A 27,019-nucleotide genomic window follows, 5' to 3' on the forward strand; every position below is an offset into this window, starting at 1 on the left:
CAGTCTAAAACAGTTTTAGGCTTATATCAAAATTAAGAGGAATGTATATGTAAACATTTTTAGAATTCAAAAATTTTTAGCTCTGTTATAGATTGTTACAATTTACTTTTTAAGACATCAAAATTCCACACTTTGCATGTAACAGGTCTTCATCAAATATTATTGACTTGGTCAATAAATTAATCTGTAGTAGTTTGAACATATTTGCAATCCTAAATTATACTTGCCATTGTTTCACTGCATAATTAAAGAAGTTTTACCATATGATTAAAAATGTGCTGTTGAATCACTGGTGCAGACTCTGAAGCAGTGGTTCAGAGAGATCCAGGTTGTATGTCTCTGAGGAAGTAGTGATCAGTTTCTCACTGTTGGTATACTCAACATATTTTACATGTAACTCAGTTAATTTATTACATGTAAGCACACTGGATTTGTTATTTATGTATAGCTCTATAACACTTTATTTTTATCTGCCCTGTTTACTTACATACTCTCCTTATTATGAAAACAGTGTTTATTGTAGAGATTAATGATATATGAAACTTAAAAACAAATAGCCATAACCTAATTATACAGACAGAATTGCTCACTATTTCTGGATGTGTTTTTCTTTACTTTTCTTATCCGTAGAATTTTATAATGTTCACATAATCAGAACACTACATTTATGTGATTCTACATTGCCAAAAGGTGCCTGGTGAATTGTTGCAAAATATTTTGTGGGCAGTGCACTATTTTTCTTTCTGAAGTGGCTTAAGCATTTAGTTTGCTCTTAATTTTTTGTATGATAAAATATTTTTACACATATTTCTTTGTTTTCGGTTTTGTAAGATAGATAGATTCCTAGAACCAAAATTAAGGAGTCAAAACTTTGAACTTTTTGTTTGTGGTACATAAAGATTTCAGAAAACGTGTAGCTGTACACATTCCTATTAGGAGTATCTGAAGATGATATTTCAGGAAGCTGTCATCAAAACTGATTATTAACTCCACACAGTTTAAACAAGTATTATCAAGAACTACTAATTTTAGTATTTTACTGCCATATACTAGGTTCCGGTTTTATAAATTTAACACTTCACTTTGCTTTCATAAAGCATTATGAAATTATTTTAAAGTCCATGGTATTCTGGATGATACGTAATAGTTCCCAAATATATGCAACTATTTTTCAGGGTGAGTTGTAAATTATGCATACTTTACTTCTGTTGGACCTACTTCATTGGCAGCTTTCTCAAAGTGAATTGGTTTGAAGCATTTTATCTGGTTTGCCTTTCATATTCTTTCTTGTAGGATTAATTTCATGTGTTGCTTTTGTAACTTGAAATTAATGAACATTCAAAGTTTATTTTTATTTATTTGTGCATTTTGTGGACAGTTCTGTAAACGTATTGTTCCTGCTTACTAATGTTCTGTCCAAATTGAGTGCAAATGAAACTGAGTGGTTTCATTTTAGAGAGTAGCAGTCATATTTGTATTAGGAAGGCAATCATCTTGGAAGAATACCAAAAAAAAATCATTTTAAGTGTTTGCCTCATCCTCTGGTGAAAGCATTTCGTTTGTGAGATTGTGGTGAGTTTAGTCCCTTGATGGTACTTGTTGTTGATAGCATTGCTAAAGGATTCTGTGTCTATATTCATACACATTTAAGGTGATCTAAAATATACTGTGGGGAAAATGTAGATAAAAAATATTTCACCTCTTTTAGTATTTCTGTGTTTCTTCCTTTACTGTAGAAATCATATCTTCATAATTACTGGCTTCCCTTAGAAAAGTAATTTTTACTTATATGATGTATGTGTTTTTCTTTTCAGAATACATGATAAATTGCAAGTCTGTGCCCAATAACTGCACAGGTATGTATATGAATTACCTATAGTTATGTAATTCTATTTATTAACTGGCAAATTACATTTTCTATGTTAAAATATCTTATGGAATTCATCATGTGAAAATGATCATTTTTGAGCACTATATAAATATTGACAGCTTCTCAAAGGATAGTGCATTCTATACATACCTTGAATTTTTCTCTATTGTAAGAATCAGATAAACATTTCTAAGATTTGATGAGGCAGAATAATTTTAATTACAAAGCATTCATCTGGCAAAGAATATTAAAGAGTGTTTTCTGGAAGTGTATTATTAAAGCTGCTGATAGGAGATCAAAGTATTGCAAACCACTATTGTTGACATTATTGTTTTATTTTCAAACTTTTGAATTTTTATGTTTTTGCTGTTTTAAACTTCTGTGGTTGCTCTTGGTAAGGATGGGCTGCAGATGCACTGTCTGCTGTACCGTCTCAAGTAATAGAGTAGGGGAAAAAATGTTTGCACCTGTTTAAAATCTCAACCATGCGGTGTTGTGGTTCCCGGGCAACAGGCAAGAATTCTCAAAAGCTTGGTTGCACCTGCTCGATTGCTGATTGCAGCTGTGTCTTATGAGTGGGAGCACAGAGAAGCTTGTTAGTAGCTTGCTTATTCTTCTACGTATTTTGTGTATTCTGGGTCTGAAAATTCCTACTTGATAGAGACCTTGAGCTATTATGTTGGTTTATTATGCAACACTGTTTGAGCTCCCAAATATTTTCTACAAATTCTTCAATTTGTTTATCAGATATTTTAGTAGCTGTTGACTTGTCCTAAATAATGTGTGGTTATGTGTATATATGTGTAAATAATGTGTATGTTAACTTCTCTAAAAGATACTTGAGGAGAGTAGATGTCCCTCGATAGCTCAGCTGATAATAATTTTTGTCCTAGTGGAGACATTGTGTTTTTTGGCGCAATTTTACCATGTTGGCAAACCCATGATGTGAGCCTGGATATAGTTATTGATCCATTTAGCTGAACAGATTTGAAAGCATTTGGCTATTAGTGGACACATGAGGCACATTCAGAAAATATAAGGATATATTCTAAGATTTTTTTCTTTTATTGTGCATGTGTCTGTTGTGGTTGAGTGAGAAAGGGAATAAGTAAAAATGAGTCATCTTGGAAAAGGAGCTAAATTTCATACTTGGATCAAAAGACTAAAGTACTACCTTTTGGCTTTTCAAAGTGTATTTACTTCGTATTTCTTTTGAAATGTTGATGTAAATTTTCGTTGATATCTCTGTATTTTTCCCTGATAATCTATAAATTTTAATATAATCTATTACTGACTGTGCCTTTCAAAGGTTAGGCAAAATTCTAGAAATGCAAAAGAAGTAAATTTGGGCTGGAGAAATAGAACAGTGGGTATGACCTTTGCCTTGCACTCAGTCAACCAGGGTTTGATCCTCTGTACCCCATATGGTCCTCCGAGCCTACCAAGAATGATCCCCGGATGGAGAGCCAGAAGTAATCCCTGAGCACTGCCAGATGTGATCCCCAAATAAATGAGAAACAAAATAAAAACGAAGAAAATAAAAATTAATTTGAAAAATATTGAACTAAGTCACTAATTTTGTAATACCAATTTTCCAGTGTGAATATCTATTTAAATGACATGCATTATTTATATTCTGTCATAGCTATTATGTATTAAAAAGCCATCAGTATTTAGTGTTTAGCAATATATAACTGTTTAGAATTTGGTACCCCATCAGTATTTAGTAATGTAAAATTTACAGCTGGTATAAGTTTTCCTTTTATTGATCCATTCAAATCTCACAGTCACAACAATCACAATATCCCGTTAATCACCGATTTCTCTGGCAGGCTCAGTAACATCTCATTTCGTTCTTTCCCTGAGATCTTAGAAGTCTACTTCGACTTGGCCCTCCAAAGGATGTTGCACTGGGGGCTCTTCAGGGTCAGGGGAATGAGATCCAGCTTGTTACTGGATTTTGCATATGAATACACCATGGGGAGCTTGCAAAGCAGTCCCATGTGGGCAGGAAACTCACAGAAGATTGCCAGTTTCTCCTAGAGGGAGAAGATGGCTAAAGATATCGCGCGCACCGCTTGTGGCTTCGCACTTCTGGGAGCTTGCTTTTAAGTCTCTGGATGTTGACCGTTGATGGGATTACACACACCTAGGTTCTTCTGCTGGTACCTTCATGCATGAGGCCTGTCCGAACGTGTAGAGAGGAGCCTCCAGCATGGCTGCAGCTAGGTTCCGGTGGTCTTCAGCTGCCGGGAGCTCTGCTTGGGGTGGGGAGGGAAGCTGGAACCCATCCCCTCCGAGGGGCCCCGGGGAAGACAGCCAGGCGTGTGGGCAAGAGACTCTCCCATTCAAATCTGTTTTTCAAAAATAAATCACCAGATATTATGAGGACTATAAGCAGGTATGAACTTGGTGGCGAGGGAAGGATAAAAAAAAAGAGTTATGTACGTGGAACAGTGGGACGCTTGGGCAGTCTCGGGCCAGGCCAATGCCGGCTCGCACTCTGCCGAGACTCACCCGGGTGGCCACACTTTGGTGCGGCCGCTTTGCTGCTGATTGACCACGATCCGGAGGCCAGCTAGACTACTTTTGGTCCCAGAAACTGTTTGCAGCCATGTCTCTAGACTATGAACTAAGCCATTGCCCCATATTGCCCCAGGAAGGGAAATTATGCAATTTCTAACCTAAATTTCCCTGGACTTAATTACTAAAATACTAAAATACAGAAATCCTAAACTGCGCGGCTGCTACCATATCTCTTCATTCTCAACAATGGAAAACTAATTATTAAATGCTTCCTTGTTAGTAGGACCTTTTTTTGGGGGGGAACTCCAACAACAATAGTGAGTTTTGTGTTGAAGTGTGGAATGTAATCAAGGTAAAAAGAAAATGAAGTGAAATTTATCAGTTATGCAGGCAGGGGTGGGGGGGTGGGAGGTATACTGGGGTTTTTGGTGGTGGAATATGGGCACTGGTGAAGGCACGGGTGTTTGAGCATTGTATATCTGAGACATAAGCCTGAGAACTTTGTAACTTTCCACATGGTGATTCAATAAAATAAATAATAAAAAATAAATAAATCACCATAATATGAATTTAAGTACTGTCGAAGTACAAAACGAAGATTTTAAGTAGGGTTGGTCCAAAGTTCTTCATATACTGCCAACTACATAAATGTAGGTGGTCAAATTTTTTTGAATGAATGCATATATGAATAAAACATTTCCAAAGCTATATTAGAAACAGAAAGATGAATAATTCTAGAAAATTTTTATTTGTTAGAGATATTGGATAGTTTATATTGGACTTAAGTCATTATACTCCTAATTAGACAAAGATCAGACTGACAAATTCCTTTCTGAAAATGAAAAATGAATATACAAGAAACTATTTTGTTATGATAGTTAATATAATACTATTTGCTATTTGGCATGTACTCATTTTTGCTATCATCATATCCTGTTGATCCTCAATTTTCTTGAGCAGTTTCAGTGATGTCTCCATTCGTCCTAGCCCTGAGATTTTAGAAGCCTTTCTTTACTCATCCTTCCCAATGGTGCCACATTGGAGACTAAGGGTCAGGGGAATGAGACCCATCATTGTTACTGGTTTTGGCATATGAATACACCACAGGGAGTTTGACAGGTTCTCCCATGTGAGCAGGAAACTCTTAGTGTCTTGCCAGGTGCTCTGAGAGTGAGAACTATATAGGCTATAAGATATCACTCTCTTCTGGGAGCTTGGTTTTATTGTCTCTGGATATTGGCTGTTGATGGGATTACACAGCGCCGGGGCAGTTTCTGGGTGTGACCCTCTAGCTACTGGAAAATGAGGTATCTGGCGGAAGAGGCCCAGTCCCTATCTGAGCAGGCTTGGAGATCTCAATCCCGTGTCCCACACACCTGGGTTCCTCTGCTGGTTCCTTCATGCGTGAGGCTCATCCAAGCATGTGGAGAGTGACCTTGAGCATGGCGGTGGCTGGGTTTTGGAGGTCTTCGGCTGTGGGGTCTCTGCTCAGGGTGGGGAGGGAAACTCAACCCACCCCCTCCGAGGTGCCCCAGTGAAGACAGCCAGGAGCGTGGTCAAGAGACTGTATAAGAGAAAATGATGTCTCTACACAAAGACTTGAAGCATTCAATGCACATTTCCTAGTACTTTGGAAATATTTTGTTACTAAGTAAGCAAATACATGTTATTGCTTAATGTAGTGGTTCTTTTGAGCATCTTTGTGTTCTCTCTCTTTGCATGAGTGTGTGCTTGTCTCAGAAAATAAAAATGAAAAGGGCGTTGACTTCCTTCCAACATTTTCATATTATATTATGAAATAACCTCTACCTATTTTGCTACATAAGAGTATTGAGCCTTTTCACTTCTCTTTTTCTCACCATATGTATGTGTGTGTATATATATGTATATGTTATTCACTAAACTCCGTGAATAAGAAGAGATAGAATGGAGGTAGTCAAAATATGGCAGTTAACACTTACTTTATGTGGGCTTTCTTGAGAGTTCCATTTTGTGTTGCAATCTAAACTTAAGAGGCTGCATAATGAACCAATTTTTATTGTATCCAAACTTCTTTAAGATTTTCAGAGTTTTATGCATCAGGTTGATCATAGAGTTACATTTCATAGAAGAGTATTTTATGTTTGCTTTTTTTTTCCTGAACTTTTGTGGCAAGAGACGGGAGGTTTCACTGGCAGTGCTCAATGTGTATTCCTGTTTCTGTGCTCAGAGTCTCTCCTAGTGGTTCTCAGTGAAGTGCCAAGGATGTGGGTATTAGGTGTCGAACTGAGGATGGCTACGTGCAAATGTCTTGCTGCCTATTTCTCTGGACCCTCTAGGAATAGTTATTATTTAATCTTAATTTACGTCATGAGTAAGAGTCTACTGTCATGGGCAGCATTATCCAAAACTTGGTATGGTAGATTAAACTGTATTTTCCGTTACATTATGGCAGTCTACATGAAATTTTTAGTGCTTGGCTCATACAAATGCTCAATAAATGTTAATACCTTACTATTATTTCTATTGCCATCATCACTACTATCACAATTTAGATACTGAAGAATTACCATCTCTGCCTGAAAGCAGGGTTCTGACCTAGGTGGATATTATCACTTTTTTGGTCTTAAAATATTCTATTAAAATTACATTTTATTTCAGGGTTTTCAAAGAGTTAATAGATATCAGGCATTGATAGAACTTTAAGGGACCTTAATGCTAATCTGTTTATTTTATTCATAGTGATGGAACAAACTCAGAAAAGTTCATGTACTTCTCAGAGTTTTGCATCTGGTGAGGCAGAGATACTAGATGTCAGTTCTTTGTGTAATATGAAATATCTCGTATGGAAAAATATTAGTTTTTTTTCTTATCTAACCAGTGATTGTAATGTTGATTGCTTATCTCCAGGAAGTAAATGGACTATGTCAAGTTGCTGGAGTACTCACCACAAAACCGACTGTCATCATTCTCAATCTAGAATGCTTTCAAGTATTCTTATGTTAGGATTAATTTAAGAAAAATTGATTGAAGCATTTAGTTTGTATCTGTGAATAGCATTGTTATTTTCATAAGAATAAACATATTTTGCAAGATATCTACTATCTATGTCAGCTTAGATGATTTAAAGGAGTCTATTAATATCTTACATAAATTAGAATCAGGAAATCCAGTGGTGCTTTTATAATATATAGATTCATCTCTTGCCTGAGCGTATATTTCCTTTATGGTTCAAACAGCTTATTCTGAAATAATTAATTTCACAAATTGGCACCTGTGTAACATACCTGACCCAGGTTTCATTTTTTATAACTCAGTTTCAAGTCTTCTTATTTACGATACAGAAGTAGTAATATCTAACTGTTAGATGGTAAATGCAAAGATTAAAAGACACACAAAAGTTTACAAGATTTAGTGTTTAACTTCCAATATTCATATTTGCTTTTGTTAACATATAAATGTTACTAAAATCTCAATATTATGGAGGAAGCATGGGGTACTCCTGAAAATTATATAGGATTGCAAACAAATGGGAAGTGAATAAATTTTAATTTAAAAACTAAAGTAAATAATTTTGAAAAAGTTATGTCTTTGAAGATAGTGACAAGATCTTAATTTCTATACATTCTATATTTCTGGAGAATGTTTAAACTATTTCAAGAGAAATTTAGGATGAGGATAATCTCAATGTCTTTAAGGATTGTTGGCTATGGAAATGTGCCTTGCAATTGAAAGACTGTTGATACAACTCTTGACAATTATCATTTCTCTTTTAAAAAGCTATCTCTTACAGATAAGAACCCATACTTTACAATTTGGAAATGAAATGTACATGTATCCTAATAAGCTGAAGATGTGCTGTCAACAAAATTGTCACAAACTATGCAACCCCAGGTTTAGTGAACGTAGTTCACTGGTTACATAAGGTTTTATTAAGAAGGAAATAGTGCAGTAAAATTTCCCACCCCCTCCCATACAAACTCCTTAACAGTACAAAAATAATTTTAGTTTATATTTATTGTTTAATTCATAGTTATTATCTTTAACAAAATTAGGTTAATCTTAATTGTAGTGAACTTTTTTTGGTTAAGTTGTGTTTTGGCCACATCATCTTGAAAATGTATCAGAAAAGATAAGACAAAAAGTCACTGGATAATATATAGAGTAGAGCATTAAATAGCAGAGGTAATAAGATTCATTTGACTAATGTCAAATTTACAGTTAGGCACTGATAAATCAAACATTGATGAATAATAAAAATTGTGTTATTTTATTTTTATTTTTTTGCTTTTTGGGTCACACCCGGCGATGCACAGGGGTTACTCCTGGCTTTACACTCAGGAATTACTCCTGGTGGTGCTCAGAGGACCATATGGGATGCTGGGAATCGAACCCTGTTCAGTTGCTGTGAATACTACACCCTACCCACTGTAGTATTGCTCCAGTCCCCCAACATTGTGTTATTTTTATTGGGAATTTCTTTTCTAGAGTTTCTATAACCAAGTCTCACAAAAAGGATAAAATACAATAGAAATTTGTTTTATCACAGTCCAGAAATCTGAAAACAGGTTTTTCTACTATGTCACATGAGATGTTTCAAGCTATTTTTTGTGACTTTTAGATGGCCATCTTTTCCTTGAGTTTGTTCACATCATCTGTCCTCTTATTTGTATCTCTCTTTGTCCAAATTTCCTGTTTTGATAATTACAGATAATGGCAGAGTCACATTGGATTAAGGTTCTAATTATTTTTGTTGCCTCTCTGAAGTCCATATATCCAAGTAATGTCACATTTTGAGTTACTAAGTGTTAGGGAGTTTAACTTCTCTTTTAGGGGCGGATAGATTCAGCTCATCAGAATTTGGTCACTGTCACTTAACATTTGTTTAGTGGCTTTTATAGTTCTGATTTTTTTTTTTTGCTGCATTGCACTATGCTCAGGGTTTACTCCTGGCTCTGTGCTCAAGGAGCCTTACTGGCAGTGCTCAGGGGGCATTATGTGCTGTTGGAGATGAAACCAGTGTCGGCTGCATGCAGTACAAGTGTTTTACTGTTGTATATTAACTACTACAGCCCCTAGTTCTTACATGTTATATTTTTAATCTATTAATTAATTGTTGTTTCCCCATTGTAAATGTAAGGGAAAATTAAACTTATAGTACATAAATGATATTTCCAAGATCAAGTAATGAGTAAATGCTCAGTGCTCATTTTAAACCAGAAATTCTGTGTTACCTTTGTAATGGATGAGTTTCATAACAATTCAGCCCAAAGTCAGATATGTTGAACATTGAAGGATCTTACTTTTGTTTTACCTCATCATGGATTACCTCAAAATATATTTTATTCATCTGAAGCTGCATTATGCTACTCTATAAATGTCCAAAGTAGACTGCCTCTGTCTACATTCCTGAAGTTTTATTGATAAACATCTGAAGTTTTCATATATTGGCTCTCCTATACCTGGTGATGGCTTTTGACAGAATACATCCTGAGTGGAGATTGCATGGATTGATTTTGGCCCTAGTTTTTGTGAATGGCATTGAGATCCAAGTCACTTCCCTGAGTCTGACTTCTCAGGAGGTCTTTGCCCTACTTTTATATCTTTCCTTTCAAGATCATTAAACCGAACTAGATATGATCAGTAACAAAAATAAGGAATAATTCTGCTCGTGACAGCCAATATCCTATAGATGTTGACTCTATGCCCGCTTCAGTCTTACTATTACTCATTCACACTAGAGGGCAAGGGGTATTCCGTACCTTGCTTATATTTATAACATTGCCAATGAAACCATTGGTTTCTTACTTGAAAATTTCAAAGCAGAACTTGTTCATGACCCAATTTCAGTCATAATTCTCTTAAATAACCCTTGTACTCATTTATAAGAATTTTTTCACCCACTGTCTATTTAGCCTGGTTTAAAATTTTTATATATGTACTTTTAAAAAATTGATTAGCTGGAGAGCTGCCCAGTCCTCCGTGCTGTATAATAAGGATTTAAAAACTGCACACTGAATTCTGTATAGTGTAATTAAAACTGACCCACATTTGGACCTGAGTACACCAGGACTTAGCCAAACTTGCCATGAGCTGAGTTCTGGTGGCAGATGGGAACTAATGAGGACACTCTTCACTCCAGAATTTCCCAGCTGCTTGGCCCCGTTTTGTACAAACAAGGTTTGGAGCGAAGTCCTGATCCCAAGAGCATGTTCTGTAAATGTGCTATACCCAATGATTTGAGAAGCATTTTCACAAAATGAGGCTGTTTCAAGGTATCTGTAAAATCTTAGCCACTGTCAGATTTTAAATACGAAAATTCTCTGGACCTGTGTCCTCTCTGCAACCAATATTAGTTTCCAAGAGAATGAAAATCACATTTTTCCCAGTGCCTGGGTGGGAAATCCAACCCTGGAAATTCTCCGGTGATTGTCTCAGGATGGACCAGGGTCTCCTTGCAACCTATGGATCTCTTCAACTGGTTTGATGTCCTGGGACTATTCAGGCAGATGTAATTGAATCAGTTTGAAGCAGCTGTAGCTGGCATGTGGTTTCTCAGATTGCTAGCACCTGCTTGTTTTTTGCAACTCACTGGAGTGAGAGAAGTGCCAAGACCAGCATTGGTCTTGGAGCAGAGAAAGCACTTCAGATCCTATGTTCCCTCCTCCTTCTAATCTAGGCACATCATCACTGGTGCCTGGATTAATAAAACCCTTTTTCATGATTACATCTGAGGTATCCTTTTCTTCTCATTCTTCTCAGTTTTGAGATCCTGACAGAACAGACCATGCTAGTCCAAAAAATAAGGGATTGTAATGGTGATCAGGTGGCTTTGGGGCTCTCTTATCATTAGACAACTGGGTAGCCTGTGGTTTGCAGAATCATTTAAATGAACACACCAAATGCGTTTGCTGTTCCAGCACAGTCTTGTTGGCACAGAGAATGAGTAGTTAATGTATAACAAACTGTGAGCTGTTATGGAATATGATAAATACATTTGCTTAGCAGGGCAGTGAATGTAAAATGGAACTATTTGTCTCTGTAACTCTAAACTAACCAACACATTTCTTCAACACTTGTTTTGTGCAAGAAGATAGTCTACCAAAAAAGTAATAAAAATCTGGGACATTTTAAATATATATACGTATATATTTTAAAATGTATACATTTGGAATTCATATAAGTATGTTCAATTCAATGTAAAAGACTTGTTTACATTATGCTCTCTTCAGTGTATTATTTGGTAGGCATATGTTTAATACTTAAGTATTACCAAATTCCTAATGTTTCATTTGAACTTGGAGGTGAATAATATGTATTTACTTAAATTTTGTGGTTTATTTTACCAGGTTCCTTAAGTTGTTTTGAATATTTATTATCTTTTAAGACTCTAAGAAACAATTTAAGTTTATGAAAAAAGTAATGAATTAATTACAAGAAATTTGAATATCATCAACAGATGTCCGTTTGGCAAGATGTGGCTAGCTATAGAGACATAATTATACCTAGTCCCTGACCACAAGAATCCTGTAGTATATTTGAAGGAACATAAAATAATTTAAAAAAATAAAAGAGGTCTTTCTCAATATTAAATACATATTTTTGATTCAGTGTCTAAAACACATTTTATGAAAGGTTTTTTTTTTTAATGTGCCCTCATTGTTAAATCAATGCTCTTAACCCAGTGTTCCTCTTTTCTTTTTAATGCTAATGAAGGACATTGATGTTTTCTTAGTCACTAAATTAAAACTTGAATCTCAGATTCTTGTTAATAAAATATTTGAGATCAAAATTCTTCTATGTTTTAGACCTTTGGACAGACACCTGTTGCGCGTATATGACCGAGGACTGGCAGTTGTAACAAAGGTGGTAGTTTTCCAGCCTTTCTGTACCTGCAGACCACAGTGATCTGGTCCAAAGACCAGTCGTTGAAGTTTGCTACTTTATTATTATTATTTAAATAGTAATAATGATAATAACTCCTCTTAATGTGAGTTTTTATGAATAGCATTGATTAAATTTATTATTTTAATTTTATTTTTATTAGTGGACTATTTTTTTACAACACCTCATCATCATCATACATAATTCTCTCCTCTAAGGACCTCAAACACCTCCCTTTGATCCCTCTCTCCTACCAACACAGTGGGTGGATCAGTTCTGTTATATTGCCAGTGCCCACCCCCTTTTTTTTTTCAACCTTGCTGTATATCTTTAAATCCTACAGTTTAGAAAGATCATTATGTATCAATCCCTTTCCTTCGACTTCATTTAGCAAGATATCTTCTAATCCCATTAATGTTGCTGTAAATTTTATACTGTTGTTCTTTTATAGAGGTGCATAGTTTTCCAATGTACGTATAGCACAACCTCCTGATCCATTCATCTGTAATTGGGTATTTGGGCTGTTTTCATATCTTGGCTATTGTTCCAAGTGCAGCATTGAAGGTATGTGTGCATATATGTTTCTGAATTAATGTTTTGTGTTTGGTGAATAGATACCAAAAAATAATTGCTTCCAGACATTTCATATGTGTCCTGGCCTGAGATATCTCACTGTCCTTTGGATTGAGTGATGATGAACACTTTTTTATGTGTCCTTTGAATATCCATATGTCTTCCTTGGGAAAGTGTAAAGGCCACTACTTTAGACAATCATTGCCAATTGATAGAAGTTAAGCATAAGATGGAACTCATTTGCCAAAGTTGTAATAGTCAATTTCAGCAAAAGATGTTCTTTAGCTGAAAGCTTACAGGGCTACAAGAAACACGTGAGCTAGATTTTGATAAAGCATCAAAGACAGTTCTTGAATAACTGGAAAAGTAGAAACTAAACAATTTTAAAACCAAGGAATAATACAAACAAGTTGTTTGAAATTATGCGGTAAAGGATAATAAATGAATCTTAGTTGTAAATACATATTTTGTAATTATTGGTTTAATGTTTTTCCTTCTATATTGTTAATTATATTATATCTTTAAAAAAAGCCCTTAAGAGAGAAACTTACTGTTTGACTTATGAACAATCTGAATTCCTGCTATATGGATTAAATCTTCCAAATATTTTGTATAGGTTATTATCAATTTAATTCATAGTATGCAATTCCTCAGACAGTTTCAGGAGCACCTTATCATTATTCAAGATTCCCTATTAAAGAGTTTCAGACACTTGCCTCACATGTGCTTGACTCCTGTTCAGCCCTGTTCTAGCATCACTAGGAGTGTTTCCTGGATTACTTAGGACCAGGAATAAGTGCTGAGCAGAACCAGGTGTGGTTTCCTCCCCTCGGAAAAATTAATAATCAAAGTGTTGACATATATTTTTCTTTTTTATTCAACTATCTGAATTTTAGTAATAGTTTCTTTTGCAATATAGAAACATTTTGCTTTGCTATAGTTGCATTTGTGTATTTCCTCTTTTGCTTCTCATATCATTGGCATTGAATCAATGGACACATCACTGATATCAGCATCAATGAGTGTTTTCTTTATTGTCCTATGATGTATTTTATGGATTTCAGCTAAATATTGATGTGTTTAGTCCATTTCAAGTTGGCTTTGGGGCAGGGTGTGATATTGTAGCCCAGTTTCATGCTTTCGTCATGTGGATTACAAGTTTTATAAGTACTGTTTGTGGAAAAGTCTTTCCTTTCTTCAATGTATATTCTTGTCTCCTTTGTCATAGATTAACCTCCATGTGCCCAGGTTTTTTTTTATAGGCTTTCAGTTGTTTCCCATTTGTCCGAATATCACTTTTGTTTCTTTAGTACTATCTGATTGTTACAGACTTATACTTTAAAGTTGGAGAACATTTTGGCCCACTCTATTCCCTTAGAGATACTTTGGATAATAAAGCAATGTTGTGTTTACATACAAATTTTAGTCATGCTTTTCTATGTCCTCAAAGAATGCTATTGGAATTTTGATAAGAATTGCATTCATTCTATAAAATGGTTTTGACAAGAAAGTTAGTTTTCACAATAATAGTTATATCAGTGAAAAGGGAATGTTTTTCATTTACATTTTAGTTTTCTATTTTTACAAAGATTTGTAATTCGAATGTATGTTTGTAACTTTCTTTGATAATTGGTTTCTAGTTACTTCTTTTTCGATAGAATTGTAAAATGGATATTTTTTAGCAGGGTGGTCATACACTGCTGTAATCAAGTCCAATGACTTTAGCTGTATTTTTCCAATGACTTTGTTATATCTTTGCTGTGTTCCTCTATATTCCACATCTGAGGGAAGTCTTTATAATATTTATTGTGGAAGTGGGGAAATCTGCACGTATGTAGATGATTAAAGCTAAACTCCTGAAATTCAAAAAATTATGAAATCAGTTATAAGTTAAACATTTTGTTTCAAAAACTTTACTATTATTACAGGTTATAAAATAAAAAATACTGAGTAATTCTGTGCTAATTCATTTTTAAATTAACAAAATCAGCAAATATTACAAATACACAAATTAATGAGTGAAGGTATGATAACTAAGACAAATTTAAGAGAAAGATCTGAAAATAACTTTATTTTAATACCACAGTGAAAGGCCAGAGAAATAGTTAAGCATGTAAGGAACTTGCCTTGCATCATTCTCAGCAATACCTTTCTTGGCATCTACAAAACACAAAATCATAAATTCCAAAGGATATGTGCACACCTATGTTCATCACTACACTTAGTACAATTGGCACGATATGCAAACATCACGAATGCCCAACTACAGATAAATGGATCAAGAAATATGTATATACACAATGGAGTACTGTGCAACTCTAAGAAGAGCAAAGAAGTGCAACCTGCATCAACATGGTTGTGACTAGAGAATATTATACTGAGTGAAGTCCAGAATGAAAGGGACAGATATAATCACTCTCATATGGGACTAAAAGGTGCCCAGTGAGGTAGGAATAAAGATCATAATTGGGGAAACTGACCCACACAACTGATTGTGGTGGGAAATTGAGAGGGAAAAGGACTGGGTTCTCTGTGGGTTGGAGAGGGGTACAATGGTGATGGATGTGGTGTTGAAAGTGTATTCACAAGAAACCAAAAAAAGAGTGATCATTGAGTACAGAGCCCTGATCAAAGCTGGGTATACCCCAAACCCAAAATAAACAAATTAAAAAATACCACTATGGGCCAGATAGTGCATCTTTCCTGCTGTACAGTAGTACAGCAGGAAGGATGCATGCTTTGCACATGACTGACCTGGGTTCGATCTCTTGCATCCCATATAGTCTTCCCAGTCTGCCAGGAGTAATACCTGAGTGCAGAGCCAGGAGTAACACCTGAGCACTGAAAAATGGGAACTCTGCACCCCCCACCATAACAAAAATATACCACAGTTCTCAATTTTATGTTTATAACTTAGATGAGCATATACTTATAATTCAAACTATGAGATACTACTTTTTTTTAAATTAAAAAAATTTCCCTTTGAAAGTGACTGTATTAGTATGGTCACAAGTTTGACATCTACAGCCCATTGATAACAGAGCTTGAGATACTACTTTTAAAAATTATCTATCCAAGTAACAACAATAGTAAGTCACAGTGGAAGAAAGATGCATGGTTATACTTTGGTCTCATAAACTACAAATTAAAACTCTATTGAGTACATCTGTAACATGTCAGTGTTGCATTAGGGAAAATTACGACCTTTTAACTTTCATTTTTCTCTTTTTTATTTATTAAAAAACTGTGATACAGTGTTATTGATAGTTGAATTTTGGGCATGCAATATTTCAACACAATTCCAGCCACCAATATTTCCATATTTCCTCTCCACCCTAACTCTCTTCTTATCTCTGACTGTCAGCTTAACAGGCACATTATAAAGATGCAGTGGCTGCAGCTTAGATCTCATGTTTTCAGTTCTGTTGAATATGTATTTGGGATATATGGCCATACCGCTCACTTGTATCACTGGTATAACGGACGCCCTAATGCCTGTTCATCCATTGCTTCTCATTCCTTTTTCCTCTCCTTGATTTCTTTCTTTCTCTCTCACTCTCCTCTTGAAACACTAGAATCAAGGGTGATCTAGTGTTTTTTAGACCTGTTTTACTATAGCATATTCTCTCAAGCAGCATACGATATAGCACAGATATGTAAAATCATTCTGTTTTCTTTCTCTGATTCACTCATCATGTTATCTTCCAGTTTCAACCACATTGCAGCAAATTGCATAATTCCTTTCTGCAGCTCCATAGTATTCCATTGTGTATATATACTGCATCTTCAAAATCCGTTCATCTGTCGTTGGACATCTAGGTTGATTCCATATATTAGCTACTGTACTGTGTATAGCAGTGAACAATGATGTGCATATGTCCTTTTGAGAGAGTGTTTTTTTATTTGCTGTCTACACATGTCCAAAAGTGGAATTACTGGGTCATATGGCAGTTCATTTCTAAGTTACTCTCCATACTATTTTCCACAGGGGTTGAACCAGATAGCATTCCTACAAGCAGTGGATCAGAGTTCCTTTTTCACCGCATCCCTGCTAACATAGATTGTTTCTACTGTTTTTGATGTGTGCCGTTTTCACTGGTGTGAGGTGGTATTTCACTGTCATCTTGATTTGGATTTCTCTGATGAGAAGTGATGCTAAGCATTTTTTCAGGTGCCTACCGACCATGATACTGTCTTCCTCTGATAGGTGTCTTTCATTTCCTCTCCCCATTTTTCGTAGCATTTTTGAATATTTTTTCTCTTATTCTACACTTTTTATTTTATTTTTCAATTTTATACATTTTATTTTCATAAAGTAGTTCACAGTAGTTCATTACAGATAATATTCAAACATCCACCCAAACAGCAAGCATTTTCCCACCACAAAAAGAGGGATGTGTTTAAAGGTTGTAGATTTCATTCTGGGGCCCTTTACGCATGTGTATAAGAAAATACAAGCAAGTCTGTTAAAACCAAACACATGTGTGCTGCCTTAGGTACATCAGTGGGCTAGAGTATAAGAGGTTGCGCCAGGAAATACCATGTCGCTCTCTTCCAGGAGCTTTGTTTTATAGTCTCTGGATCTTGGTGGTTGATGGTTGATGAAATTACATGGTGCCCCGGGGGCAGTTTGTGGGCATGATTACCAAGCTACTGGAAAACTGGGGATCTGGGTGGAGGAGGCCCAGTCCTGATCTGAGCAGGCTCGGACATCTCAGCCACAGGTACCGCACATCTGGGTTCCTCTGCTGGTTCCTTCATACATGAGGCTCGTCTGAGTGTGTGGAGAGTGACCTTCAGCATGGCTGCAATTGGGTTCTGGAGGTTTTTGCCTGCCAGTGTTCTGCTTGGGGCAGGGAAGGAAACTCAACCCGTTCCCCCTCCGAGGTGCCCTGGTGAAGACAGCCAGGCATGGGGGCAGGAGATTCTGTGCATTTTTGAATTTTTTATTGATTTTTGAGTACTATATATACCCTGGATACCAAAACTTTATCCAGTGTGTTGAGTGAAAATATTTTTTCCCCATTTACTTAGCTGTCTTTTAGTATTAGCCTGTGCTTTTTTCCAAGCAGAAGCTTTTTATTTAAGTTTATGTAGTTCCATTTGTTTATTTTTTTATTGTGTTGCCTTTGACAGTCGTATAGGATCATACCTTTGAGGTCTGAATCTTGACATGCTCTGCCTATATTTTCCTCATTGTACTTTATAGTTTCTGGTTAGATCTCAAGGTTTTTGATCCACTTTGAAATGACTTTTTGTGTGAGTTGTAAGATATGGATTCAGGTTTAATTTCTTACATGTAGTAGTCCCAGCACCATTTGTTGAAGAAGCTATCTTTATTCTGTTTTATGTTCTGAACTTCCTTATTGAAAATTAACTGCCCATATACTAAGGGTTTTATCATAGAGTATATGATTCTGACTCATTAATTAGAAGGTCTAAATTTATATCAGTACCATTTTTGTACCAGTTCTGATCACTATATCATTATAATAAAGTTCTAAATTAGGTCATCATTTTCTTATTTTTCCGTATGGTTTTGGCTATTGTGGTATTTTATGATTCCATACAAACTTTATTATTGACTTTTCTAGAACCAGGAGTGGTTCCTGAGTGCAGAAGCAGAAGTAATCCTTAAAGTACTACCAGTTCTGAAAAACCCCTAATCCCCAGACAAAAATGACAACGACAAAATACCGCAGTGCTCAATTTCCTGTTTGTAACTTACTGAATTTCTATGGGCAGTGCATTGAATCTATGTAGTAACTTTGGCAGGACGGTCATTATAATAATGTTTTGATACTTCCAATTGATGAAGATGAGATTTTTTCCATTTTCTAAGGTCTTTTATCTCATCTCTTTCTTAAGTGATTTAAAGTTATCATGGTACAGATCTCCTACATCTTTTGTTAAGCTGATTTCTACATGATTGATTGTTTGGGGTACTATTTAAAATCTGATGGGCTCTTTATTCACTTTCTCCTCTGATTCATTCTTTGTATATAAGAATGCGACTGATTTTTGTGTATTGAATTTTGTAACTGGCCACTTTGCTGCATTGGTTTATTGTTTCTAGGATCTCTGAGGGAATTCTTTCAGTGTTTCACCATTAAGAATGATTCTGTCTGTGAGCTTATTATAGATTGCAGTTATTATTTTGAGAAGAGTTCCTTCCAACCCTATTTTATTGAGTTTTTTTTTATTATGAATGGATAATTATTCTTGTCAAAGGCTTCCTCTGCATCAATGTATATGATCATATGATTTTTATATTTCCTTTTATTAGTGCTGTGTATAATATTAATTTGTGTGTTGAACCATCCCTGCATCCCTGTGCTGAATCCCATTTTCAGGGTGTATGATTATTTTGATATGCTGTTGGATTTGGATAGCTAGGATTTTGTTAAGGAATTTTGTTTTGCATTCATCAGAGAGATTGGTCTGAAATGTTCTTTTCTGGAAGCACCTCTCTATGCTTTGGGTGTTGGTATAATTTTAATTTCAAAGAAGATGTTAGGAATGATTCCTGTGTCTTTAATATTTTGGAAGACGTAAGGAATCTAAGCAGAAATTTTCTTTGAATGTTTGTTGGAACTCACCAATGAACCCATCTGGACCAGAACTTTTGTTCTTGGTGAGATTTTTAATTAGTTTCAATTGCATTAATTTCCATTTTGGTCCATTTAGGCGTTCAATTTTCTCCTCATTCAACTTTTGGAGGCTATATGATTGTAAGAATCTATCCATTTCTTCCAGGTTTTCTAGCTTAAAAGTATAAAGTTGTTCATAGTAACCTCTCATTGTATTTGAATTTCTGAAGGATCTATTGTAATTTCTCCTCTTTCATCTCTGATCTGATTCATTTGCACATTTTTTTCCTCATGAGTCTAGATAAAGATTTAGCGGTATAGTTTATTTTTTCAAAGAATCAGCTCCTGGTACCAGCGATTCTTTGAAGATTCATTGAATTACTTTTCTGGTTTCTATGTTGTTGATTTCTGCTCGTTTTTATTTTTTCTTCCCTTCTGTTACATTTGGGATTTGTTTGTTGTTTCTTCTACATATTTTTGAGATGCATGTTTAGGTTGTTGATTTGGGCTTTTTCTTCTTTCTTAGTGTAGGCCTGAATTGTGATGGATTTCCCTACTAGTACCGCTTTTAAAATATCCCATAGATTCTGGTGCCTTGTCTTCATTTGTATTAGTTTCAATGAATCTTTTTATTTCTTCCTTGATTTTCTCCTTGATTCAGCTATTGTTTAGCAATGTTTTGTTCAGCTCCCAAGTGTCAGAAGTTTTCTCTGTCTTCTTTATGTGATTAATTTCTATTTTTGTGGCATTGTGGTCTGAGAAGATAGTGTGTATAATTTCTATATTTGCAATTTTATTTATTTTTGAGTTGTGCCCTAATATGTGATATCACTGTCACTGTCATCCCTTTCCTCATTTATTTGCTCCAGCAGGCACCAGTAATGTCTCCATTCTGAGACTTGTTGTTCCTGTTTTTGGCATATCAAATAATCCACGAGTAGCTTGCCAGGCTTTGTTGTGCAGGCGAGATACTCTTGGTAGCTTGCTGGACTCTCTGAGAAGGGTGAAGGAATCGAACCCGGATTGGCTGCGTGCAAGGCGAACACCCTACCTTCTGCGCTATTGCTCTAGCCCAATATGTGATATCTCCTTGAGAATGTTCTGTGTACACTAGAGAAGAATGTAGAGTTTTGTGGGAAATAGCAGAGCTTTGTGTATGTATAGCAATTTCAGTTCTTTCAGTTCTTCATTAAAGACTCTTATTTCTTTGCTAATATTCTGTCTAGTTGATCTGTCTAGTGGGGAAAGTAGAGTGTTGAAGTCTCTCACTACTATTATTGAGATTCTATCAATGTGTTTCTTTATGTTTGTGGGTAAAATCTTTATGAACTTCGCCGAGGCTTCATTTGGTGTGCACACGGAGATGACAGTATTTCTTGATCTCTTGTTCCCTTGACCAATAAGCAGTGTCTACAATTGTCTCTAATTGCTTTCTTTATACTGAATGAAATGTGGTCTGATACAAGTATGGCCATCCCAAATATTTTTTGTCTTTCAGGGATTGTCTGATTGTTTTCCATACTTTCACTCTAAGTATGTATTTATCCTGAGAGTTTAGGTGTGGTTCCTATAAGCATCTAGTGGGTGGATTTTCTTTCCTGGTCCTCCAGCTACTCCGTGACCTTATATAGGAGAGTGCAGTCCATTGACAGTCAGAGCAACATAAATGGCGGTGTTGCCACATGTGTGTGTGTGTTTATGTGTGTATGTGTGTGTGTGTGTTCCAGTTGTTTTTTCAAGAGTATTTTTTTTTATAAGTGACTTTTCAGTAATTCTTGCAGGATTGGTTTAGTTGTTGCAAATGCTGCTTGGCCTTATTTGTCTGAAGAAGTCCTTATCCCTCCCTCAAGTCTAACTGGTAGTAGACTTGTAGACTAGTAGAGGGTCATAGATTCTAGGTTGGAAGTGTTCTCTTAGTACGTTGAATATATCATTCCACTCTTTTCTGGCTTGTAAGATGTCACATGAAAGGTCTGTTGCAATTCTTACATCACTTCCTTTATATCTTGCTGCTTTAGTTAGTCTGGTTTTGTCTTTTATTATTACCATTTTGATTACTGTAAGATGTCCAGGCATTCTTTGGTTTGAATCTATTTTGTTTGGTATTCTCTGGGCCTCTTCTTGAATTTGTGTAGGAGTCTTTCTCAAGATATTAGGTAAGTTTTGTTATTATTTCTTTTGATTAAAGAAGTAGAAATAATAACAAAACTGTCCTTCCCATTTTTATGTTTTCTCTCTTTCAGGTATTCCTGATTCAGAGATTATATCTCTTGCTATTATCTATCAAGAATCTTTCTTTCTCTTTCATCTTTTAAATTCTTCTTTTCTTTTTTTCACTTCCTTATTTTGTAATGTCTAGCATCTTGTTTTCAGTATCACCAATACAGTCCTCTGCATGTTGAGTTCTGTTGCTGTGACTTGCTATTGCATTTTTAACTCCTTCAATTTCATTTGTAATGGACTCAGATACCCTAAATTCATCTTTAAGCTGTTTGAAATTTTCTTCCAGTGATTGCTGTAGTTCCATGACCTTTCTAGGGAGCATTGATTTGACTCCCTCATCTCTGAAGCTTGAGGGTTTATTTGAGCTCAGTGATTTGCCAGGACTTCTGTCCCTTTCTGACAGAGCAGTTAAAATCTTTAGTTTCACCATTGTTCCTAAAGATTTGTGGGTTGTAGAATTTGAGCTTTAAATGTCAGATATCTGAGGTCTCATCTAATTGATTATTTTTCAGCAAGCATTGCTCTTTATAATCCATTATGCTAACAATGTCTGTGCCCTTAGGATGTTACTTCACTGGTCATGCAGTTTAGTGTCTAATATATCCATTGTATAAAAGAGTTAAAATAGACATGTGTGAGGAAATATATAAGACTGAAGAACCCTTGATTGGTGAAAATGAAGGGGTGGTTGGGGTTCAAGAGGGGTCTGGGATGGGCTTCCTTGGTTTGGGGACCCACTATGGGGTCACAGATGGCATAGAAGTCATGAGGCAGACTGGGGGCTGTCACACTTGAAGCACTGAATGACAAAGGAAAACAGCATTAGATTTCTGGGTTCTTGCCCTGTATTCAAGAGAGGTTGGAAAGAGTTCCCTGTCTGGAGAACCCAGAAAAGAGTAGCCACTGAGAATTTTGCAAGCTTTTGAAAATGCATGTGGCATTATATATTTGATTAGAAACCAATGATAACATCTGATGTGCTCAATTTGTCTATTTGAGAAATAATATGGGGCTGGAGCGATAGCACAGTGGTAGGGCATTCACCTTTCACACGGCTGACCCGTGTTTGATTCCTCCACCCCTCTAGGAGAGCCCAGCAAGCTATGGAGAGTATGGAGCCTGCACGGTAGAGCCTGGCAAGCTACCCGTGCGTATTGGATATGCCAAAAACAGTAACAATAAGACTCTCAATGAGAGACATTACTGGTGCCCGCTCGAATTAGCAACAGGATGACAGTGACAGTGAGAACATAATATATGGATACAAGTTATCAGCAAAGTATATAAAACAGCACTGTAGCACTGTCATCCCATTGCTCACTGATTTGCTCGAGTGGGCAACAGTAACGTCTCCATTATGAGACTTATTACTGTTTTAGGCATATCGAATACACCAAGGGTAGCTTGCTAGGCTCTGCCCTGTGGGCGGGATATTCTTGGTAGCTTGCCAGGCTCTTTGAGAGGGATAGAAGGAAGAATCGAACCTGGGTCTGCCATGTGCAAGACAAACGCCCTACCCGATGTGCTATTGCTCCCGTCCATATATAATATAATTACCATATTTCTGCTCAATCATTTTGGCATGTTTCAACAACTCAGAATGCTAAACTTTTGAGATCCTGAACTACTTGTATATGAGCATAATATTTTAGATTATATATAGTTTGTTCAGCACATTAAAAGCACATGTTTTATAAATTATAATGCTATTACCAGAGATAAAGTTTCAAATGTATTTATATACAGAAATTTGTCTAGATAGTCTATACATTAAACAAAGAATAAAACTATTCATTTTATTTGCATTTTTAATTCTTATTGCTGCATCAGATTTTGTAGTACTTATCTTGTAGTATTTCATGCATTGTTATCTTTATTAGTAATCTAATAATTCTACTTTATGAATATGACAAAATGTATTTAATAACTCACTAATTTATGAACATTTGGTTATTTTCACATACTTTCCTATTGAATGACTGTTACCATAGTGTTTTAAATATATCTTTGTACTTCACTGAATATAAACATATAATTTCTTAAGTACATATATAAAATTTTATAGCTAAAAAATTTGTCATTAAAATATTGTTTCAGTGCTAGAGAGTTAGTTTGGAAGTTAAAGCACTTGCTTCACATGCTGCTGACCCTGGTTCAATCTCCAGCATCACATATGGTTGCCCAAGATCCACAGGAGTGATTCCAGAGCATAGTCAAATGTGAACCCACCCCCCAAAAATTGTTCTGATTACCATAACAGTTTAATGCAATTCCTAATTTCTCAAAACTTAGCAACAGCTGAATATAGCAATCACATTTTCCTAATGTAAAAAGTGAAAATGGTATTTTTTTCTTTTTCTTCTTCTTAATTCTATTTTATTTATTTTGTTAAACAGTCTTTATTTTATTTTATTTTATTTTATTTTGGTTTTTGGGTCACACCCGATGATGCACAGGGGTTACTCCTGGCTCTTCACTCAGGAATTACCCCTGGCGGTGCTCAGGGGACCATATGGGATGCCGGGATTAGAACCCGGGTCGGCCGCGTGCAAGGCAAACGCCCTACCCGCTGTGCTATCGCTCCAGCCCTTGTTAAACAGTCTTTAAAGTTTTTGTTGGTCATTTAATTTTTCTATGAAGTACCTGGTAAGCAATCATATGTTTTCATTTTTTGCTATCTACTTAAAAATATTTGATCAGCTTGAAAAATTTCTTTTTATATTATTGAAGAAACATTTCGCAGGCCAGATGCTTTGTATGCAGGTGGCCCTGTTAGGATCCCCATCTCCAGTGATCTGCAGAGCACTGTCAGAAGTGACTCTCTCAAGCGCAGAGCAGAGAGTCGTCCCTCAGCCTCACCAGAGCACCCGGCCCACTGGAAAAAAATTAACAGAAAAAAGAAAAAGAAATGAAGGTCAAACTTTTCTGCAACAATACAATGTTTTTCAGGTTTTAATTTGCTTTTTTTTTGCTGTGTTCTTGTTCTGTAGCTGAATTTATTACTCATTTCTTTTATCGTATAGCAAAGTCATGTTAAAAATATTTTCTTCTAGCACATTTTTTTATTTAATCTCTTAATATTTGTCTTTTATCCAATTAAGGTTTATTATTTATGCACTTTATTAAACACATATCAGTTATTCCTGATGAATGGTGAGAAATTTAAGAATGAATTTATTTTATCATTTAAAATATAAATCACTTTTTTTGTCCTCTGAACTCTTTTGGAAGGCAGAGATGAGCACTAAAGAAAAAAATCTAGATTGAGAACAACTGAAATGTCAAAATTGACATATTTTCTTTATTTATCAATCACTGATGTCTATTGTTTGTGACACAGGAAAATCCCAAGAAACATTTTTTACTTATGAGAATAAATTATTATATTTTCATAACCTAAGCAATAATTAAATCAGTGAAAGAATCATAGAATAAATCAAACCCCTAGTGAGATACCTTTAACAGCATTTCCAATTCATATGGTAATGTTAATTTTACTTATTTAAGAGAAGCACACACTTATCAGTAAGACCGAATAAAATAAAAATGTGAACATATTTAAGCAGGATGCAGTAGTAGTCAGGGAGATGAAAAAAATACAGTGGTATCTTGAAAAGTTCTATAATCATTATTAAAATGCAATTATATTTCACTGTTCGTAGATTTGAAAAAAAAACTTGTTGGCCAAGGGTTCTGATGGCTGTCATCTTACAAGTTTGTAAATAAGGATCCATTTAGTTACTAGAGCTACATATTTAATATTCAGTTTAATATATAATTATTGCTATTTGTTTTTTGGTTGTTGAAATACGAAGCAGTGTTCAGGGCTTACTTCTGACTTATGCTAAAGGGACGGGTAGAATTGGAATTGGGGGACCAGAGTGAGTAGGGTGTTTGCCACATAGCCGACCTGGGTTTGATCCCCAGCATCCCATATGGTCCCCTGAGTACTCCCTGGAGTAATTCCTGAGTGCAGACCCAACAGTAATCCTTGGGCATTGATGAGTATTCCTCTCCCTCCAAGTAAAGAAAAATAAAAAGAGAAGAGTGTTTAGGAAATGTAACTTTACTTTTTTCCTCACCATTTCATAATTGAATATGAGATTTATAATTTATATAATAGTAATAAAGACTATCATGTAAAAGTATTTGAAAACACCAAGTTAGAAAAAGATATTAAAATCACCCTTCATATCATTATGACTGCTTAGGAAAATGTTATTAACATTTTTAAGTTATATGTTATATGTATGTATATTCTAAACATAATTATGGATTCTTATTTTTCAACTTGCCATATATTATGAATATTTATTTCTGTAATAAATGCATTTTATGATATATTTTTGTTATTTAAGTAGTATTCTATAATGAATATGTTATACTAATTTAACCAAACTCATAGACAAGTAAATTGCTTCCAAAAATTTTGTTTAAAAAACCCTATGATGGCTATCATTATTCGAATGTTTTTGTAAATATCCCTGATCATGTCCTTGTTATATATTATTGTTACAACTTTTAATATGCCACTTATATATGCATAATTATAAACACACATATATGTCTATTATATACCACATAGAGTTGTCAACATACTAGATTATATATAGCACATAAATTCATTATATATTTATAAAATGTAAATATGTTGCATGTCTATATATAATATCACATCACTGTCACTGTCATCCCGTTGCTCATCAATTTGTTAGAGCGGGCACCAGTAACATCTTTCATTGTGAGACTTATTGTTACTGTTACTGTTATTGTTACTGTTTTTGGCATATCCAATACGCTAAGGGTAGCTTGCCAGGTTCTGCCATGCGGGAGGATACTCTCGGTAGCTTGCTGGCCTCTCTGAGAGGGGCGGAGGAATCGAACACGGGTCGGCCGCGTGAAAGGTGAATGCCCTACTGCTGTGCTATCGCTCCAGCCCATACATAATATACAGAGTAAATATTGCATACAACTATAATTTTTTTTAGGTTTTGTTTTTTTAGACCATACCAGCATTGCCCAGGGCTTACTCATGTCTCTCTGCTCAGGAATTACTCCTGGCAGACTCTGAGTACTGTATGGGGTTCTGGGGGTTTTACCTGAGCCTGCTTCATGCAAGGCATACACCCTATCTGCTGTACTATCACACCAGTACCCCCTCATATCATTACATATATATTGTGAAAGTATATAAATAATGTGAAATATATAGTCATTTGTTTTTCTTCTTCAAGATTCTGAGATTCTTTAACATTGCAGTGGCTCTCTTGGAAAACTAAACAAGTGTTTGACCAGTTGTTGGTGTAAAACTGTATAAATTAAAGGAAAGCTCTAAGTAGTATAGAAAGGTTGAGTACAAACAAATAGGAAATGG

The 27,019-nt window shown here is 35.4% G+C and overlaps 1 protein-coding gene across 5 annotated transcripts in view; it reads left to right on the plus strand.

Moving 5' to 3' along the window:
• ZBTB20 (zinc finger and BTB domain containing 20) overlaps positions 1-27,019 on the plus strand; it is an 897,756-nt gene that overhangs the window by 227,571 nt on the left and 643,166 nt on the right. For all 5 annotated transcript variants that reach the window (XM_055125915.1, XM_055125914.1, XM_055125917.1 and 2 more), the window contains one exon: positions 1,815-1,856. The gene's annotated coding sequence lies outside the window, so the exon portion shown is untranslated. The remainder of the gene's footprint in view (positions 1-1,814; positions 1,857-27,019) is intronic.

Source organism: Sorex araneus, chromosome 2 (genome assembly GCF_027595985.1).
Source record: "Sorex araneus isolate mSorAra2 chromosome 2, mSorAra2.pri, whole genome shotgun sequence".
Classification (NCBI taxonomy): Eukaryota; Metazoa; Chordata; class Mammalia; order Eulipotyphla; family Soricidae; genus Sorex; species Sorex araneus.